This window comes from Notothenia rossii (genome assembly GCF_949606895.1).
Source record: "Notothenia rossii genome assembly, chromosome: 6".
Classification (NCBI taxonomy): Eukaryota; Metazoa; Chordata; class Actinopteri; order Perciformes; family Nototheniidae; genus Notothenia; species Notothenia rossii.
The window spans coordinates 47,403,389-47,420,191 of NC_136909.1; the positions used below are offsets into that span (position 1 = coordinate 47,403,389).

Consider the following 16,803-nt stretch of genomic DNA (forward strand, 5'->3'; position numbering starts at 1 on the left):
TATTGCCGTGCAGTCAGAAGTGCCGGTACTGCGTACCGGTGAGTACCGGCCCAATTCAAGCACTGCCTACATGCAGACGTAGCTGGTGACTGTAGGTGCACTGCCGTCGGAGCATACCAGGACGACGTTCCGGGACTTTAAAAATGTTGTGCATTCTTATTAATGAACTACCATCTTTAATATAACAGTGTATCATGCCTCATATTGAACCCCTCTTTTTTCTAATGCATCTTTTTTCCCCCAAGAGATGTTATTGTTAACCATGTACATTAAACTTAGCCTGTTCTCTGTTTTATTTTTGAGCAAGGATGATGCAAAAGAGCAGGAGAAAGACTGCTGAACAGGATGCAATAGAGCATATCATTCTGGGCAGAGACAAACCCTTCATAGAGGCCAGGTTCATTAACACATTTAAAGGTAAGCCATTCATCTCATACAGTATGTAGTATCAAAGACCGTATAGCATTGTTTCATCAATATGACCCTGACCTTTTAGCCATTGCTCTTAGGTCATCAGCCTCAAGTATTTTCATCAATGTACGTTTTCAGGATATGTCATATGTAAATGTGTGTCCCTCTTATCTAATCGATAGATTTATGATCGATAGATCATTAATCATCAGACTAAAGTGGCCGCTCAAACAGATGTCTTAGCTTTGCTGATGAACGTTTAGCATATCCTCATGTATGCACCAATACAACAATTAAGGAATACTCTGTTACAGTAAAAGTCCTGCATTCAAAATGTTCCTCAAGTAAAAGTATAAGTACTCAGATCTTGTACTTGAGTAAAAGTAGAAGTACTCAGGTCTTGTACTTGAGTAAAAGTAGAAGTACTCAGCTCTTGTACTTGAGTAAAAGTAGAAGTACTAAGCTCTTGTACTTGAGTAAAAGTAGAAGTACTCAGATCTTGTTCTTGAGTAAAAGTAATAGTCCCAGAGTGTAGGAATACTCTGTTACAGTAAAAGTCCTGCATTCAAAATGTTCGTCAAGTGAAAGTAGAAAAGTATTCTCATCAAAATATAGTGAAAGTAGCGACAGTAAAAGTAGTCATTTTGCAGATTGGTCCATTTCAGAATAATATCTATGATATGTTTTATAATGATTGATCATTAAAGTGTTCTCAAAGCTGGTAAAGGTGCAGCTAGTTTGAATGACTTTGTATACTGCAGGGTAGCTGGTGGATTTACTCCAGGTGGAACGAAAGTCTGATTTAACACTTGATTATATTTCACATCATTCATCCAGATCTGTAAAGTAACTAAAGGTATTACATACATGTAGTGGAGTAGAAGTACACCATGTACCTCTGAACTGTAGAGGAGTAGAAGTACACTGTAACAAAACATTGAAATAATTAAGTAAAATACAAGTAGCTCAAAATTGTACCCAAGTATAGTACTTGAGTTTATGAACTTAGTTACTTTACACCAGTGGCTATACAGATAGAAAGACTAAGCCTTGCACAGGGGCATGCAAATACATTTTTAAAATGCTCAACAGTGCTGCCAAAAATATAAACTGACTGCTACACAATTAAAATAAATTCCCCACACTTGTACCTATTTGCTGTAAAGGAAATATTCCCAGACGAGGAGATAACATACACCTAAGGGGATCCTGCTTGGCCCTTGTGCTCAATAGTGAGGTTCTGTTCTCTTTAGGACATTGCTTAACTGACAGGGGAAAAGTGTTGCATTGCTCTTCATGGTTCTACCACTCAGCTCAGTAAAGCAGATTTGATTTATTTCAGCCAAAAAAATGGTACTGTTAACATTATTTTCTGAATTTCACTTGATTTAATACAAAATGAGTCAATAATGTTTTAATGTCGTGCCTGTCTTTCACTTATTTACAGGAAGTATGTGGTGGGACCGAACTTCGTACCTCTCCAAACACATCAGGGGACAAGATGGTAAGTTTCAATGTATTGTTTTTCCACACATTGTTGCGTGTCGCTGACTGGTATAGATTGAAGCTGTTTTACCAGAACTATCGTCTTGGTAAGGGGCAGTGGTTAATTTGAGCCGGATCCTGCCGGAACAGGATCCGGCACCTCTTCATTTTGGCCACCCTGTGTTCCGGCACCTATTTGGGCAGATCCGGTACCTCTCACAAAAAACAAAAAAAAAAAATGGTTAAAATGAAATAAAATATGCAGATATTAATTTACAGAAAAAATCCCAAGAATTTCATGTCTTTTATTAAGATTAAGATTTGAAAGAGTCGGAGATCTGTGTTGACGCACTGAAAAGCTGGACCAACGGACAAACGTCTTTCACTTTTGAAATTCGCCACATGAGGAGCACGTCGCAGAGAGGAAGAAACGGTGATTCAATGCAAGCATGTCAAAAAGACAGTTACATTTACTGTCTTTCTTCAAAAAGAAGGAAGAGGTAATAGACACTTCAAAACGAGTCAGAAAAGCCTCCACAAGCAGCGACGAGGGCAGCTGCAGCGGTCATGTTGATGGTCAAAACCAGGAGGAGGTTAGCGCCGCAACAGCTAGCCAGCTAGCTAACCGACAGCTAGCCAAGCCCGGGCAGCGGGACAGGTTCACCGCCAGCCGGAACAGGAGCCAGCTACCGTCAGCCAGGTGGACCACCAACAGCAAAGGGTGGGTACCCTGGCATCAACTAGCCCGGTACAACAGCCGGAGCAAGAGGCGAGCGGAACCGCGACATCAGCTGGCTTACAGCAGGAAGATTCAGTAGGAGAGGAGAGCGCATTGAGCGCAGAAGAGTGTGGGACGTCCAGCGACAGGTCAGTTTTTTCTAACTGTGGCCAAGAACTTGGAGGACCGTATGTTATCTCAAGGAGGCCGGATGCCAGATAAAACTGGATATAACAAGTTCATTGAGGAGTTGAAGGTGCTTTACGCACAATACTGGCCCGAGGACGCAGGTGCGCTGTATGGAGAGACTGAGGTCGAGTCACTGTGTCAGCGCTTCAACATTGCCAACCCGCGCACAGTCATACGGGCCTACAGAACGTACAGAGACTCAGATGGTAAAGACACCCCCGATGAGCTGATGGAGTTACTTGTTGCTGTCAACAGCATTCCCATTGCAAGTGCTGAATGTGAGCGCGGATTTTCTCAAATGAACTTGATTTGCACTCCCAACCGTAGCTCTTTGCTCACATCCACCATGTCATCTTTACTCTTCCTAAATCTTGTTGGACCCCCCCTGGCTAAATTCAATCCAGTCCCGTACGTGAGGTCCTGGGTGGCCAAAGGACACAGAACTGCCACAGACACACGCAGTAAAAGCAGAAAAAAAGAGATAGAGGACAATCCGGACATGCTCGTGATGTGGGGTGTTTTAAACAACTAAATATGGTGAGCAAACATACTGTCTATTAATAGGCCGCCGTGCCAATCTTTGAATAGGCCTAATAAATATATTTTTTACACGTTAAACCTGTTGAGAAATTAATTGCTGGCTGTATACTGAAGTCCCACCTGTGATAAATTATAAATTATCGTCATAACATTTATACCATGGATACTATTTGAAATTGAGGCTTGTAAGTCCCACAGCGTTGCAAGTGGACATTTTCATGTTGTTTTCAGCACCTTTTCTGTATACGTTCCGGGACCTGTACGCGTCTCGTCATCCCTGAGCTGTCATATGTACTTTGCGTTCCGGCACCTTATGATTTACAAATTAAGCACTGGTAAGGGGGCTTCGTTTCCCCATACTTTGGTTCAAATTGAAACGGGTTAAATGTCATACTACACAGAAAGATAAAGGCCGTCTGGTCACAGGGTGTCTTGTGGGGACAGCAGTCCTTGTAAGGACAGATGATGTCAACAGGAGTTAAAAATGACAACATTGAAATGTTTCTGTATAATGTCATACTAAACAGAAAGATAAAGGCCGTCTAGTCACAGGGTGTCTTGTAGGGACAGCAGTCCTTGTAAGGACAGATGATTTTACAACCTGTTGACATCACTAGACATTAGATCATTGCCTTCATCCAGCATGTGCACACCTCCATAACTGTTAACGGTCCCATGACATGGCCATTTCCACTGATCGATTTCGACTGATCCACTGATCCATTGTTGAGTTCTACTAGAATAGATTCACATTGTTCAATGTTCCAAACTCACATTGGTTTCTAAAACAGCATATCTGTATAATATGTGTATTCATTCTCTGTCCTACACGCCTTGTTGGAGCTCCTGCCCCCCCCCTCCCAGTGTGCGCTGATGTGTGTTTATGTGTTACAATGGTGTTTGTTAGCAACCAGAAAGTGACACCAGTAATGACAAACAGATGAGAATGCTGCGTGGCGTCTGGGTCTGGTTTCAAAAACGTAACTAAAATTCAATTTGACTTGCTTTCTTCTTTTTTATCTAGTGAAATGCACAGTGATTCGATGTTAAAATAATGCTCAACAAATGTTACCAGTACATTTTTCTGGATAATGAAGAAAATACAAACTTGGTGTTTTCCTTTTTTGGTCAAAGGTGAAGGACATCTGCCTTTCCATTAATGAAGGTTCCTTCTGTGATAAAGACTACATTCCCAAAACTGCGTCTAGCAGCGATGGATCCAGCGCTGATGAAGACTGCCCACCTGACTCTGAAGCAAATAACGATTGGGATCCTCTCATTGCCACCATCAGGGATTCAAAGCCACCCCGTGGTAAGACTGTACCAACCGTCTCTACAAAGAACAAGACACGGCTGCTACTACCTCTGACACATTCCAACTTGATGAAGATTTCATCCCTGATGGGGCTTCCTGTTCTGATAATGAACCTACCACATACAATACTCAGAATCTTCCAAGGTTTAACACGACAGCTGTAACAGTCTCATTCTCTGAGAGGGCAATAATTAAGTGTGTTGCAAACCCCAAAGAATCTTCTTGCGCCCTCAACAATTATAACATTGAAAGGTGTGGTTGGAGGATCACCAGATGGTGGAATAACGCTGATTTTGAATCACAGCTTTCATGCGTCTTGGCTGCTCTCCACCAGTCTGTCACATGGCTGCTGGGTGACTTTATGTAATTCCTGGTGCAACAATTCAAGCAACTCAGCTTTGATGGATGGCATGTTACCAACCAGCTTCCTCTGGATCACATTCCAGAGGTTTCCCATGGGGTTCAGGTCTGGAGATTGGGGTGGCCATGACAGGGTCTGGATCTGGTGATCCTCCAAACACACCTTGATTGACTTGGCTGTGTGGCATGGAGTATCGTCCTGTTGGAAAAAACAATCCTTTTTGTCAGAGCAGAAGGAAGCACGACTTGTTCCAGGAGAACCTTGTACATGGTTTGATTCATGCGTCATTCACCAAATGTCACAGTGGGTGCGGGACACTGAGGCTTGTAGGGCCTCTCCAGGTCTCTGTCTAACCATAAGATGACCAGGTGTTGGACATTTGGTTGAGGATGGGTGATGATCTTGGGGGGCTTCAGCACGGCTGAATGTCTTTGTGAAGGACGCATGAATTGAAAGATGTACAAGGTTCTCCTGGAACAAATCGTGCTTCCTTCTGCTCTGACAATAAGTCTGACAATAAAGTCACCCAGCATCCATGTGACAGACTGGTGGAGGGCAGCCAAAACGCATGAAAGCTGTGTTTAAAAAATAATATGAACTTGTTTTCTTTGCATTATTTGAGGTCTGAAAACACTGCATCTTTTTTTGTTATTTTGACCAGTTGTAATTTTCTGCAAATAAATGCTCTAAATAATAATATTTGTATTTGAAATTTAGGAGAGATGTCGGTAGTAAATAGAACAAATCAAAAATGTAAATTTGACTTAAACACATACCTATAACTAGTACAACCAGAGAAACTGATGATTTAGCAGTGGTAGCATTTTTTTGTAGAGCTGTATGTATTTGTACATAGATACACTTTTTATTTTACCTTAATTTTTCAAAGCATTTCATTTTAAAATGTATTAACAACAAATATATTTGGTAAAAGATGTTTTAGTTTTAAGTGAAGAAATGTTGGTGATGAAAAAAGGTTCATTAAAAATGAGGAAAATACTTCAATCAAAGCTGTTGAGTCTCTTGTCCTTTTTATTTGAAGAAATCCCATTGACTCTACAGTTTGAATCTGTGTCTAATATTCACTTTTGAGGCAAAACGTAAAATTATGTCAGTATATTCAATTCTTTAGAGGTGACACAGTGGTCGCGCGACCCATGAAAGTTGTCTCCGCTGCCTACTAGGTGGGTTTGCATCCCAATCCCTCCGTAGCTTACAGGCAATGTCTTAACCTCTGTCTTCCAACTTCACACTCTCTCTGGAATAATGGCACTCTGGTCAAAAACATCTTTAAAAAAATAATTTGAAATATCTGCAAATTAAAAGTCCTTGTCAATTGTGTACACTCAACTGGTACTGAAATCCTGTAAAACAAAATATGCATTTGAGCTCATTCCTTTGTCATTGGTGAGAGATGTAGGGGCTCTTTCACCTCAGCTAAAACTATGCAAGTTATTTAGACTGTTAACCAACAGAGAGCTGAAAAACTGTGTCCTGCTCCCTTTATTACAACCAGTCTAACATGAAGAATGCTTTTGTGTATGGTTAGAGACCTGTTAAATGTGGGTGGTTCACAAATAAGGTATTGTTCGGGTAGTGTGTGTGTAAAATGCCCAGTTATACCTGATGTCCTTATAACTAAGGTATTATTAGGTAGTGTGTGTATAAAAAGGCCAGTTATACCCGATGTCCTTATAACTAAGGTATTGTTAGGCTAGTGTGTGTGTGTGTGTATAAAATGTCAGTTATACCAGATGTCCATATAACTAAGGTATTGTTAGGCTAGTGTGTGTGCGTGTGCGTGTGTGCGTGCGTGCGTGCGTGTATAAAATGTCCAGTTATACCAGATGTCCTTATAACTAAGGTATTGTTAGGCTAGTGTGTGTGTGTATAAAATGTCCACTTATACCAGATGTCCTTATAACTAAGGTATTGTTAGGCTAGTGTGTGTGTGTGTGTATAACATGTCCAGTTATACCAGATGTCCTTATAACTAAGGTATTGTTACGCTAGTGTGTGTCTGTGTATAAAATGCCCAGTTATACTAGATTTCCTCATAATTTAGGTTTGTTTAAGAATTATAACCATTATCCCTTTTGAGCTCATCATAACAATGGCCTCTGTGTTTGTGTGTGTGCATAGGTGAACTCCAAATAGTTGTGCAGGAATGAGTCCTAAAACCAGGAAGTGAGTCAGCATTTCACCACTTCCTGTTCCCTCGTCTCAGAGCCATTGGGCTTTCTCTATAGGAATTACGGAAATATCTGAAATAAGGTCTGTGGTTGAGACACATTGAAGAGACGGATCACGTTTTGTTCTACGACATTAAATCCATCAGCAGTGACCCCACTGGTGATTTCTGAAGAGTTGACGTGTCTGAAAAACGATGGTTGTTACCAAGTGGCTGAATAGGACTACAGAAGTCGTGGAGGACGTTGTACGTCATTACAACGACCACGTAAACACTCCTCTAAGTTAGTTTGCCCTGTTCTGCTTGAGAGCAAGTACCTGCTTCCTGCAAACTGTTCAAACAAACGCTTCAACTCGTTCCATTTAGAATCTGTATGTTTGAATATGGATCTTAAGTTGGCGAGACGTGGAAGACCTGCTGTAGTTAGTTTATAGCATAACCTTAGCATTTTGCTTCTGCAACTCAATCAACTTAATATTCACTTGTCCACTAAAAAGACAACATTTCTCAATATTTCACTTCCTTCCATGATCATTTTAGGCTGTGCAGGTTCTATCATATGCAGTGTTGGGCAAGTTACTTCCAAAATGTAATATATTACATATTACTTATTACTCTCTTTTGAAAGTAATAAGTTACATTACAATATTACTGTTTCTGAAATGTAATGAGTTACACTACTTTAGTTACTTTTTAGTTACTTTCACCAAAATAACCGCAAAAGAATAGCTAGGTATTTTAAATGCTAAAATTACTATGACTATAATGAAGGTTAACATATTGTAAATCAAGGCAAATATTATTTAAACCATGCTCATGGTTTGAAATGGCAAACATTGAAAGGAAAAAGTATTATTAAAACCATGTAGCCTACTACATCATCACCTTGGTCCCATCATATACGCTGGGAAGAGAATATTTACTGTGCTTGAAAACTGGTATCACATCATCATGTGAGGTTGACTTTGTGACCTGGAGAACATTTCAGCTGCAACATCAGCTCGTTGATAATAAGCTTGGGATATGAGATATTTTTGTAGCCATTCGTGGTGAAGGCATCTGTGCTATTGTATGCATTATTTTTGACCCAACATTTCTACAGGCATGTCAGAATATGGTACTATTTTCACATGAATATTCTAGCCATTGTCTATTTTTATACCACAAGCTGCAAAATGACCGCCTTACCCCACTGTCCAGGCGGGTAGTTGTTTAGATATACCTGGCACCTGCGGGCCGCAGAGGGGCGGCGTAGTTTCGGGCGACGAAGACTGCTGCTCCGGGGCCGGCGAGTCAGGCGGGAGTAAGCTAGTGTCCACAACGGAGGGTAACGTGATGTCCGCATCTGACCTGTTGCTACTGTCTGCAGTAGATGCAGTGTTGCTGGCGTTTAGTGATGGTTGCTTTAACCATTTTCGTAAAAATGATTATCCACACATCAGATGTGTGTCACTGCTGTGGAAGCACTTTGGAAATGATGCACGCGCAGCGGAGCAGGTCACGCGCACCTGACACAATTTGTTGTTTGTATTTTTCGCTACGTTCTCTTTTTTGAATGGTTGCATAACGTTCAACTTCCCCGAAGATCTCGACGCGAAGCCTGAGGGGTAAACACCAGGTTTACTAATCTACCCGCACAATTTGTCCGGTGTCGGAATGTCTCGCTATGTTAGTACATTCTTAAAAAACAAAACACCATTTCATTTCGGGTTAAAATGTGTTGTAACTGCGTTACTAAGCATTGTAACGGGTAATATATTACCCACATTTCATTAGTAATGCGTTACATTACTTCGTTACAGCAAAAAGTAATATATTACTGTAACTGCGTTACTTTTGTAACGCGTTACACCCAACACTGATCATATGTCAAGGTCTCTGTCAGAATTAAATCCTCTGTCACTTTTCAATGACAGCGGACTGGTAAAGAGATTGTCGAAAATACTTGTATAGTCCGTGGCAAAATCCCTGCATATTGTTATTAAAAACAGGTGTTTGTCATCAAAGCAACAAGAAAAAAGCTGTATATCTTGATGTTCAGGTCTCTGAACACTGAGGTCTGTGAACATGAGAAAGTGGACTGCTCTTTGTACTATTGCTCTCCTAAGTTAAATACTTTTTTCTGTTCAACATTTAAAATAAACGGAAGTATTGGGCTACTTTTTCAGTATCAAAATATTGCGCAACACATGTTTGAGGATAATGTCCAGTGAAACCATTATTGTCCTCATGAGTACAGGTTTTCTACATTTCTGTGTGTGTGTATATTGTCCAGATATACCATTGTGGTCCTCATAACTAGAGATAGAGAGTGTGTGTGTGTGTGTGTGTGTGTGTGTGTGTGTGTGTGTGTGTGTGTGTGTGTGTGTGTGTGTGTGTGTGTGTCTGTGTCTGTGTGAGAGTGTGTGTCTGGGTGTGTGTGTGTGTGTGTGTGTGTGTGTGTGTGTGTGTGTGTGTGTGTGTGTGTGTGTGTGTGTGAGAGAGAGTGTGAGTGTGAGTGTGAGTGTGAGTTGTTGGAGATTTGGAGGATGTTTAAAACCAACCTCGTCTCCGCGTGTCGTTTGATAAGCTGGGTGAATTCGTGAAAAGGAAGGGATTAAGAAACACCAGAATGCAAGTGAAACAATAATCTTGTTTTAATGATACAAGGTAACAATACAAATACAAAGGAATCACGAAGCACTCTGCAGAGTACTCCGGGCTCAGGTTCTACCACGTGTGATACAGGTCTCAGGAACGGCCGGTCAAAAACAAGAGCGCGAACCAAAGGAAAACACAGGCTTTCATACTAAAACACAGGAGGAGGAGGTGTACGTGCTTTCCCCCAGAGGTCATCTTATTGGCAGAGACCAACACATGGCCTGTCGCACCCAATCAGTGCGACACAGCAGCTTGTAGCCAGCACACACACATCCCGTTTATGGCCCTTTGTCCCTGAGTCCATCTTTCCCCCTTCAGGTTACCACACACAAGTTAAAAGTATGTTTTAAGATATAGTTGTTATAGTTGGCTAAATATACGTAATACATGTTAATTACTTTCATATCAATAATAACGAGGAACACATTACCTATGCTCTTAAGCAGTATTAGAGATGCTTTTCAAATAGTCAAACTTCACACAGGCCTAATATAGAGAACACACTCATTTGTCTTACAGCATTTCCATTTGTATGAGCTATTGTTCACATCTTTACTTCAAATAAAAGGTTTCACATTGTATATTTCCAGCTTCCTTTACACATACTGTTATTATTAATACAAAGTAATTAACCACACACATCTATTGAAAACAAGTCGATTTCCCTGATAATTGACATGCTGAAACTCTTCGGAATGTGTCCCCTCCCCCAACTCTCTCGTCCCTGTCATAAAAAACTGCTTCCATTTCATATAGAGTAATAAAAGATGTTTAAGCTAATTTCTCCACAATGTTTGTAGCCATTTAGTACCCACACATGAAAGAATAAGAACAGAGGTATAGTTGACCAGTAATCATGTAGCACATATATTTACTGCAATGAAAACACACACACATCTGCTCCAAGAATGTGTAACGCACACCCTTCTTTTACGAGGGAAACATTCCAGCGTCTTGGGACTATCTCCAAATAAGGATGTCCCCTGCTCCCATCTCTCTCTAAACACAAGGACTTCACCTCAATATATTGGGGGAGGGAAAAGATACTTTGTCCCTTCTAATTTAACAGAAAAGGATATATATAAAGTGACATTAAAAGGAATATACCAGATTGAATTTTCCTGCCATACCACGTTACTTTAATACTTCAAATAATTCAAATAATCCTTCAATTCCCCCTTTTTGGTCTCGCCTCACGAGACCAACACACATACGACATTTGAAACAAACTACTGTCATTCTTTGATACTGTGTCTGTCCCCCTTCATTAAACCCTTGAGAACAGAAAACAACCTCCAATGACAGTGAAGAAACTATCAGAGTGAGAGCCTGAGTGCCAGAAAGCAGCATCCTTGCGTGTTGTTGAATCATCAGGGCCCCCCCCCCCCCTCAGCGGAATACGCCAACAAGGGCAGCTGATAGGGAGGGGGAGATGCAGCCTTTCCTTCAAAGGTGGAACTGATGAATCTGATCAGAGAGAAGTAGACTCCTCTGCTGCCTCGAGAAGTCCCCCAGCCCGCTGACGCCTCCTTCCAAGTCGTCTGCTGTAGGGATGTCCGCGAGGTCCTTCTCCTCCAGTCCGCTGATGCCTGCTTCCAAGTCGTCTGCTATAGGGATGTCCGCGTTGACGATAGCCAGGTCCATCCTGATGTCCTCCAAGGTCCTAGCCGGAGTGTTCCTCGCCGCACACTGGCTCCAGTAGTACCAGATGTCCCCCTTTGCTCCTCGGCGGACGGCATGAGATGTCCTCTGGGTCACTCTGTAGAGGCCGGAGAACCTGGGGTTGAGTCACGTAGGCCTGACGACCTTCAGCCAGACGAACTCCGCTGTGTCGGCCTCCTGCTCCTCGGGTCCCCCTTTTGGCGTCAGCAACCTGTGTGGAGAAATCTGATACCCACCCCTCAAGTCTACGCTCGGTGCTTCTGGGCCCTCAGGTGTTTGACCCACCACTGGTAGGCCACTTCAGAATTCTAATACTTGGCCTGTGTCAACAAAATAAACCCCAACATCTTCAGGTGAACTAAATAACATATCTCAATAGCTCTGAATTCCTGACAAGCATCTGTGTTATTAGAAATGAAATCCTTGAGATCCCATTTAAAATCTAAATATAATATGAACTGCTAATGTCTCTGGTAATGGAACACACTAATGTTATGGATTAAAAACAACTAAAATCATGATACTGACAAAGTGAATAATTTCCAGGCGAGACTGCTTCTACCTGTCACTGCTTGGATATTATCAAGCTGAAAAATGAATACAGAAATCCAACATACTGTCATCAAATGTCTTTCTATTATGACTTTAAATTAAATGTACATCCCCATAATGATCTAAACAGTCTATGGCTTTTACTTCTTTACCAGGCTAGTTACAAGATGTTGTCTAAATTAAATTCTATCTCATTACATTACTATGTTTTAACTTAGCTGTAATATGTTCTTTCTACAGTTCAAACCTCAGTTACTTTAATACCTGTTGAAATATTACAAAATTGTTTTCATTATCACAGTTCACCTTCTCATTCTCATTCTGGAATTACCTCTCTCAGTAGCCCCTTGGCCACTGATTCTGCATCTGTGTTACCTGTTATAACTCAATCAATATTAGAAACATGTCAACATTAATCAAACAGTATCTTATCCCCAGATATGGAGCAGGTTAAATCTAAAACTGTCAATCAATGGTCAGATTGAACATCTGAGTTGGGGCGGCAGGTTTCTTCCAATCCCTAAATGAAAATATCCCACACTCCCCCTTTTTACACATGTAAACATGTGTAACAAACTTCTGTATGGGAAGAAAACCTTCAGGTAACCAGTGGTTATAAGAAAATACCAAACATCATTCACAAAAGTATATCCATCATCTTTCACAGTAAACACTCCAGGGAAAATAAGTGTTCATTTCCAGCTGGCAGTCCTAAAAGAAACAGAATCTTTAGATTTTAGTTTGAGTTTTACATTTGCAAACCGCCAACTCCTGTGGGAATTAGAAACGGGTCACATGTGCGTTTTTCCAAATGCGTGGAATTGTAGGAAACCTGTGTTTCCCATGGAGCTCCAAAATAATGTATTAGTCCAAAGACATGCTCGGTTAGTTATTGTTTTAGAATCATGCAGTTACACTGATCACATGCAGAAATTCAGAGTGTGAGAGAGAGAGAGAGAGAGAGAGAGAGAGAGAAAGAGAGAGAGAGAGTGAGTGAGTGAGTGAGTGAGTGAGTGAGTGAGTGAGTGAGTGAGTGAGTGAGAGTGTGTGTGTGTGTTGGTCAATTTGGTATACCCTACCATTTTACCTGACTACCCACCAGCATTACGCGAACCTTGGTGGTAAACATGGACTATGCCGAAGTCCGCTTAAAACTTAGAGTGTATCCATGTTTTTTAGTGTCTAACTAACATAAATCCTCATTTCTGACAAAGTCCTTTTGTACCCTATGCTGATATCCACTTAAAACTTAAGAGTGTATCCATGTTTGTTAGTGTCTAACTAACTTAAATCCTCATTTTCTGAAAAGTCAGTTTATACCACAAAACCTATTTTTTGAGTGTATCTCAGTGTATAGAACAGCGCCGCTCAGGTGGTTTTTCGAATGCAAGTCCATACACATTCTTGCAGTTCCATACACTGTGTGTAATTTCCTGTGTGGGCGGTCCTTAAAAATGTGGTCACGTCACGTGCATACTTGCAGCTGCGTTCACTCAGCTCATGGAAAGACAGAAGACTACGGAGCTTTGCTACGATAGCCTACTCAATTAAACACAAACAGGTAAGCTTGCATACTTGTAGATATTGCTTATTTTACATGATTAATGCTGCGTTCACACCGGACACGATGCGAATATTCGCTTCGTTCTAATCGCTCGAGTTTCACCGCGGCTGTCAGCTGTGTCGGGAGCTACTACAACTACAACAAAATTAACATATTTTACCATGATTAAATTGTAATACACGTTTCTAAATGATGCCGAAGTAACAACATACTGATACCAGTTAGTAAAAACCATGAATTAATGCTTGACAAGTCTGCAGACAACACGGCAGGCGAAAAACCTTTTAAAATGCATGTTGTCTAAATGGAGATTGGCTAAGCTAACGTTGTATATGCTCCGACCGTCCACACTCACAACAACGGCCTACAGACATAAATAAACCAGCGACTGTATTCGCCATGACACAGACAGTCTGTGGTTTGTACTTGTTTAACTTTTGTCTAGTTTCTGAACAGATATGAGGAGCTGTGAGCTCTGTGTGTTAACTGCTAACAGCTGATGTAATCGCGCCGCATGTGTACATGCTAGCTAAGAGTAATGCGAAATAAATAATGTCGGCAGCTGTTTTGTTTTTTGATTGAAGATTAATTAATGTAGAAAGCAGCCTGGTTTGGGAAAATACAAGGCAAGATTAGACTCCTGTCTTTTTTTAGTAATGTAGCCTATGCATTTAAATCACCAGAGCTGAGGACGGAAGGTATGAACTGTAGTCCCGGTAGTTTATAAGGAGCCTCCGGTTTATTTAACGGGAGCCTCCCGGTAATCTTAGGTGATGTGAATGAAGAGTGGAATGTCCCAGTAATTGACTGGAATGTTTTACTTAAATGGAGGTATGAACTGTTTAGGAGCCTCCGGTTTATTTATGGGATGTAAACATTGTATTTAACTGGAGCTGAGGGCAGGACGTATGAACCCTTACTCTTTTTCACAGCTATAATAAACCATCAAAGTCAAGATGCAAAGGCGGAGACGGATCAATCCAAAGGATGATGCCACATTTGATATTGACACTGTAGGGGACAAAGCAGGACTTGACATCCAATACATCAATGCCATCAAAGGTGAGTTGATCCTGAAGTATTATTTGAAGGATTAAAGTAACGTGTTATGGCAGGAAAGTTCAATCTGGTATATTCATTTTAATGTCACCTTATATAGAATGTGTGTTAAACTTGTGATTTCTGCATTGAGTGACTTCTGCCTAGCAGATACCAAGAAGAGGCCCCTAGGGTCTCTCTGTTAATTATCAATAGTCCTTGCAAATTAACAGGGGAATTCATGGATACATTTTCAGATATAAGGCAGTTAAAGTCTTGTAGAATTAATGTTTATCTCCTACACATCCTGCAGGCCTGGAGACTTGGGTCACCCAGCAGTAAATGAGATAAAGGTCCTTTTGAAGTTATCAATAAAATGTATTCATTCCTAGTAAGCTGACTTTGGGGTGAAGGGAAGTTCAGGGAAGCCATTAAGCCACAAGAACAATTAGCTTAGGTTGGTTGGGTGATTCGGGGACTGTCATGGGACGATGGCGTTTGGATATTTACAAATATGGCTTTCATAGAGAAAAACAGGTGGCTGTTGTGTGATAAGATACATGATACGATGTTTGTGTGTGTTGAAGATGTTTAGGGGGAATGAGTATGTGTCCTGTCAAAGAGTCCTCTGTCATGACTCCAAATCATTGATTGGGGGATCTGCCTAAGGACACACACACACACACACACACACACACACACACACACACACACACACACACACACACACACACACACACACACACACACACACACACACACACACACACACACACACACACACACACACACACAAGCAACAGATGGAATCAACAAACTGACTTACTACCTGGGATCCCGCCCAGAAGGGAAACCGACCAATGGAATACTGCCAACTCACTGTCTAGCTCGCTCAGAAGTGAACTCTGTGTATACATGTTGTGATCATTTTGAAGATCGGGGCTCTTGTTTTTGACTTGCCGTTCCTGAGACGTGTCTCACACGGTGGTAGAACCTGAGCCCGGACTACTCTGCAGAGTGCTTTGTGATTCGGTGATGTATTTGTATGTTTTACCATTAAAGCAGATTATTGTTTAACCCTTATCCTGGCTGCTTTGAATTTTTCCTTCTTTTGAGAACCCGCTCATATAGGAATGGCGCGAAGCAGAGATTCTGCCCCAACAAATGGTGTTTCCCCGACGTGGTGACGTCATGACGTGGTGATGTCATGAGTAGGGTTTTTGAGAGGAAAATCAGCAGCCAGCGGACGAATGGTCCGGAGAAGAGGCCTAGAATAATCTCTAAAACGAGGATCCTACAATTGAAAGGTGAGCAGACAAGCCTGTTTCTATCGAAGGTCTGTAATTGGCTAAACTAAATTTTAGAGTTGTCAGAGACATATTCCGGTGTCATAGTTGTTGCGGTGGAATATACAAATACATATTTTAGATAGGTAGGAAAGTTATATAACATAAAAGTGAATCAACGAGGTATGTAAGACGAAGGTGAAAGGCCCCGTACTTTTTTCAGAAAGGAGACGGCTGAAGACTCGTTGGGGGATGTTCAGTGCCCGTTTTCAGACGGCATCCGGAACAAATCTGAATTATAATTCTTAGGTTCATAGGAATCGAAGTTGAGTTATAAGTAAATCCAAAGGAGAGTAACGCAACCTTCAAAAAGCAATTTTGAAGTGACCGGACCTCATTAATCCTTTGTTCTGTGGGGGTTGAATCTATAAAGCCAAACGTCACGATAAAGAGTTCTGTAAGCCTGGGTTACGACTCCATGTCAGCGTCACATCGTTGAAAGACGGTGTTGAAGCGCGCTGAGAGGCTCGCTAAACTTGTTGGAATAAACATCGGACAATAAAAGCTGAATAGACTGTACGGGGTATTTTGTCTGTGAATATTTACTGGTAACAAAGACAGTAAGTCAGATCAATAGATACTGTCACGGGTCCTGCGTGAAACAAGCAGGACCCAAATGCAGATATAAACTGAACTTCCTTTATTTCAAGGCTATGAGATATATGTACAATGACAAAAACAGAACACTCACCGCAGAACTAGTCAGGGAACCAGACGAACCGACCAAGACAGACAGACAACCCAGAACTTAAATACACACAAGACTCAATCACACAACAAGACGCAGGTGA

General features: G+C 41.3%; 1 long non-coding RNA gene across 1 annotated transcript; it reads left to right on the forward strand.

The window, feature by feature from the left end:
* The first annotated feature begins 302 nt into the window (after nt 1–302).
* Nucleotides 303–5,452, forward strand: LOC307043617. The gene is made up of 3 exons (XR_013809415.1): nt 303–417; nt 1,859–1,915; nt 4,478–5,452. It is a non-coding gene; the product is annotated as an uncharacterized lncRNA (long non-coding RNA).
* Nucleotides 5,453–16,803: the final 11,351 nt, after the last annotated feature.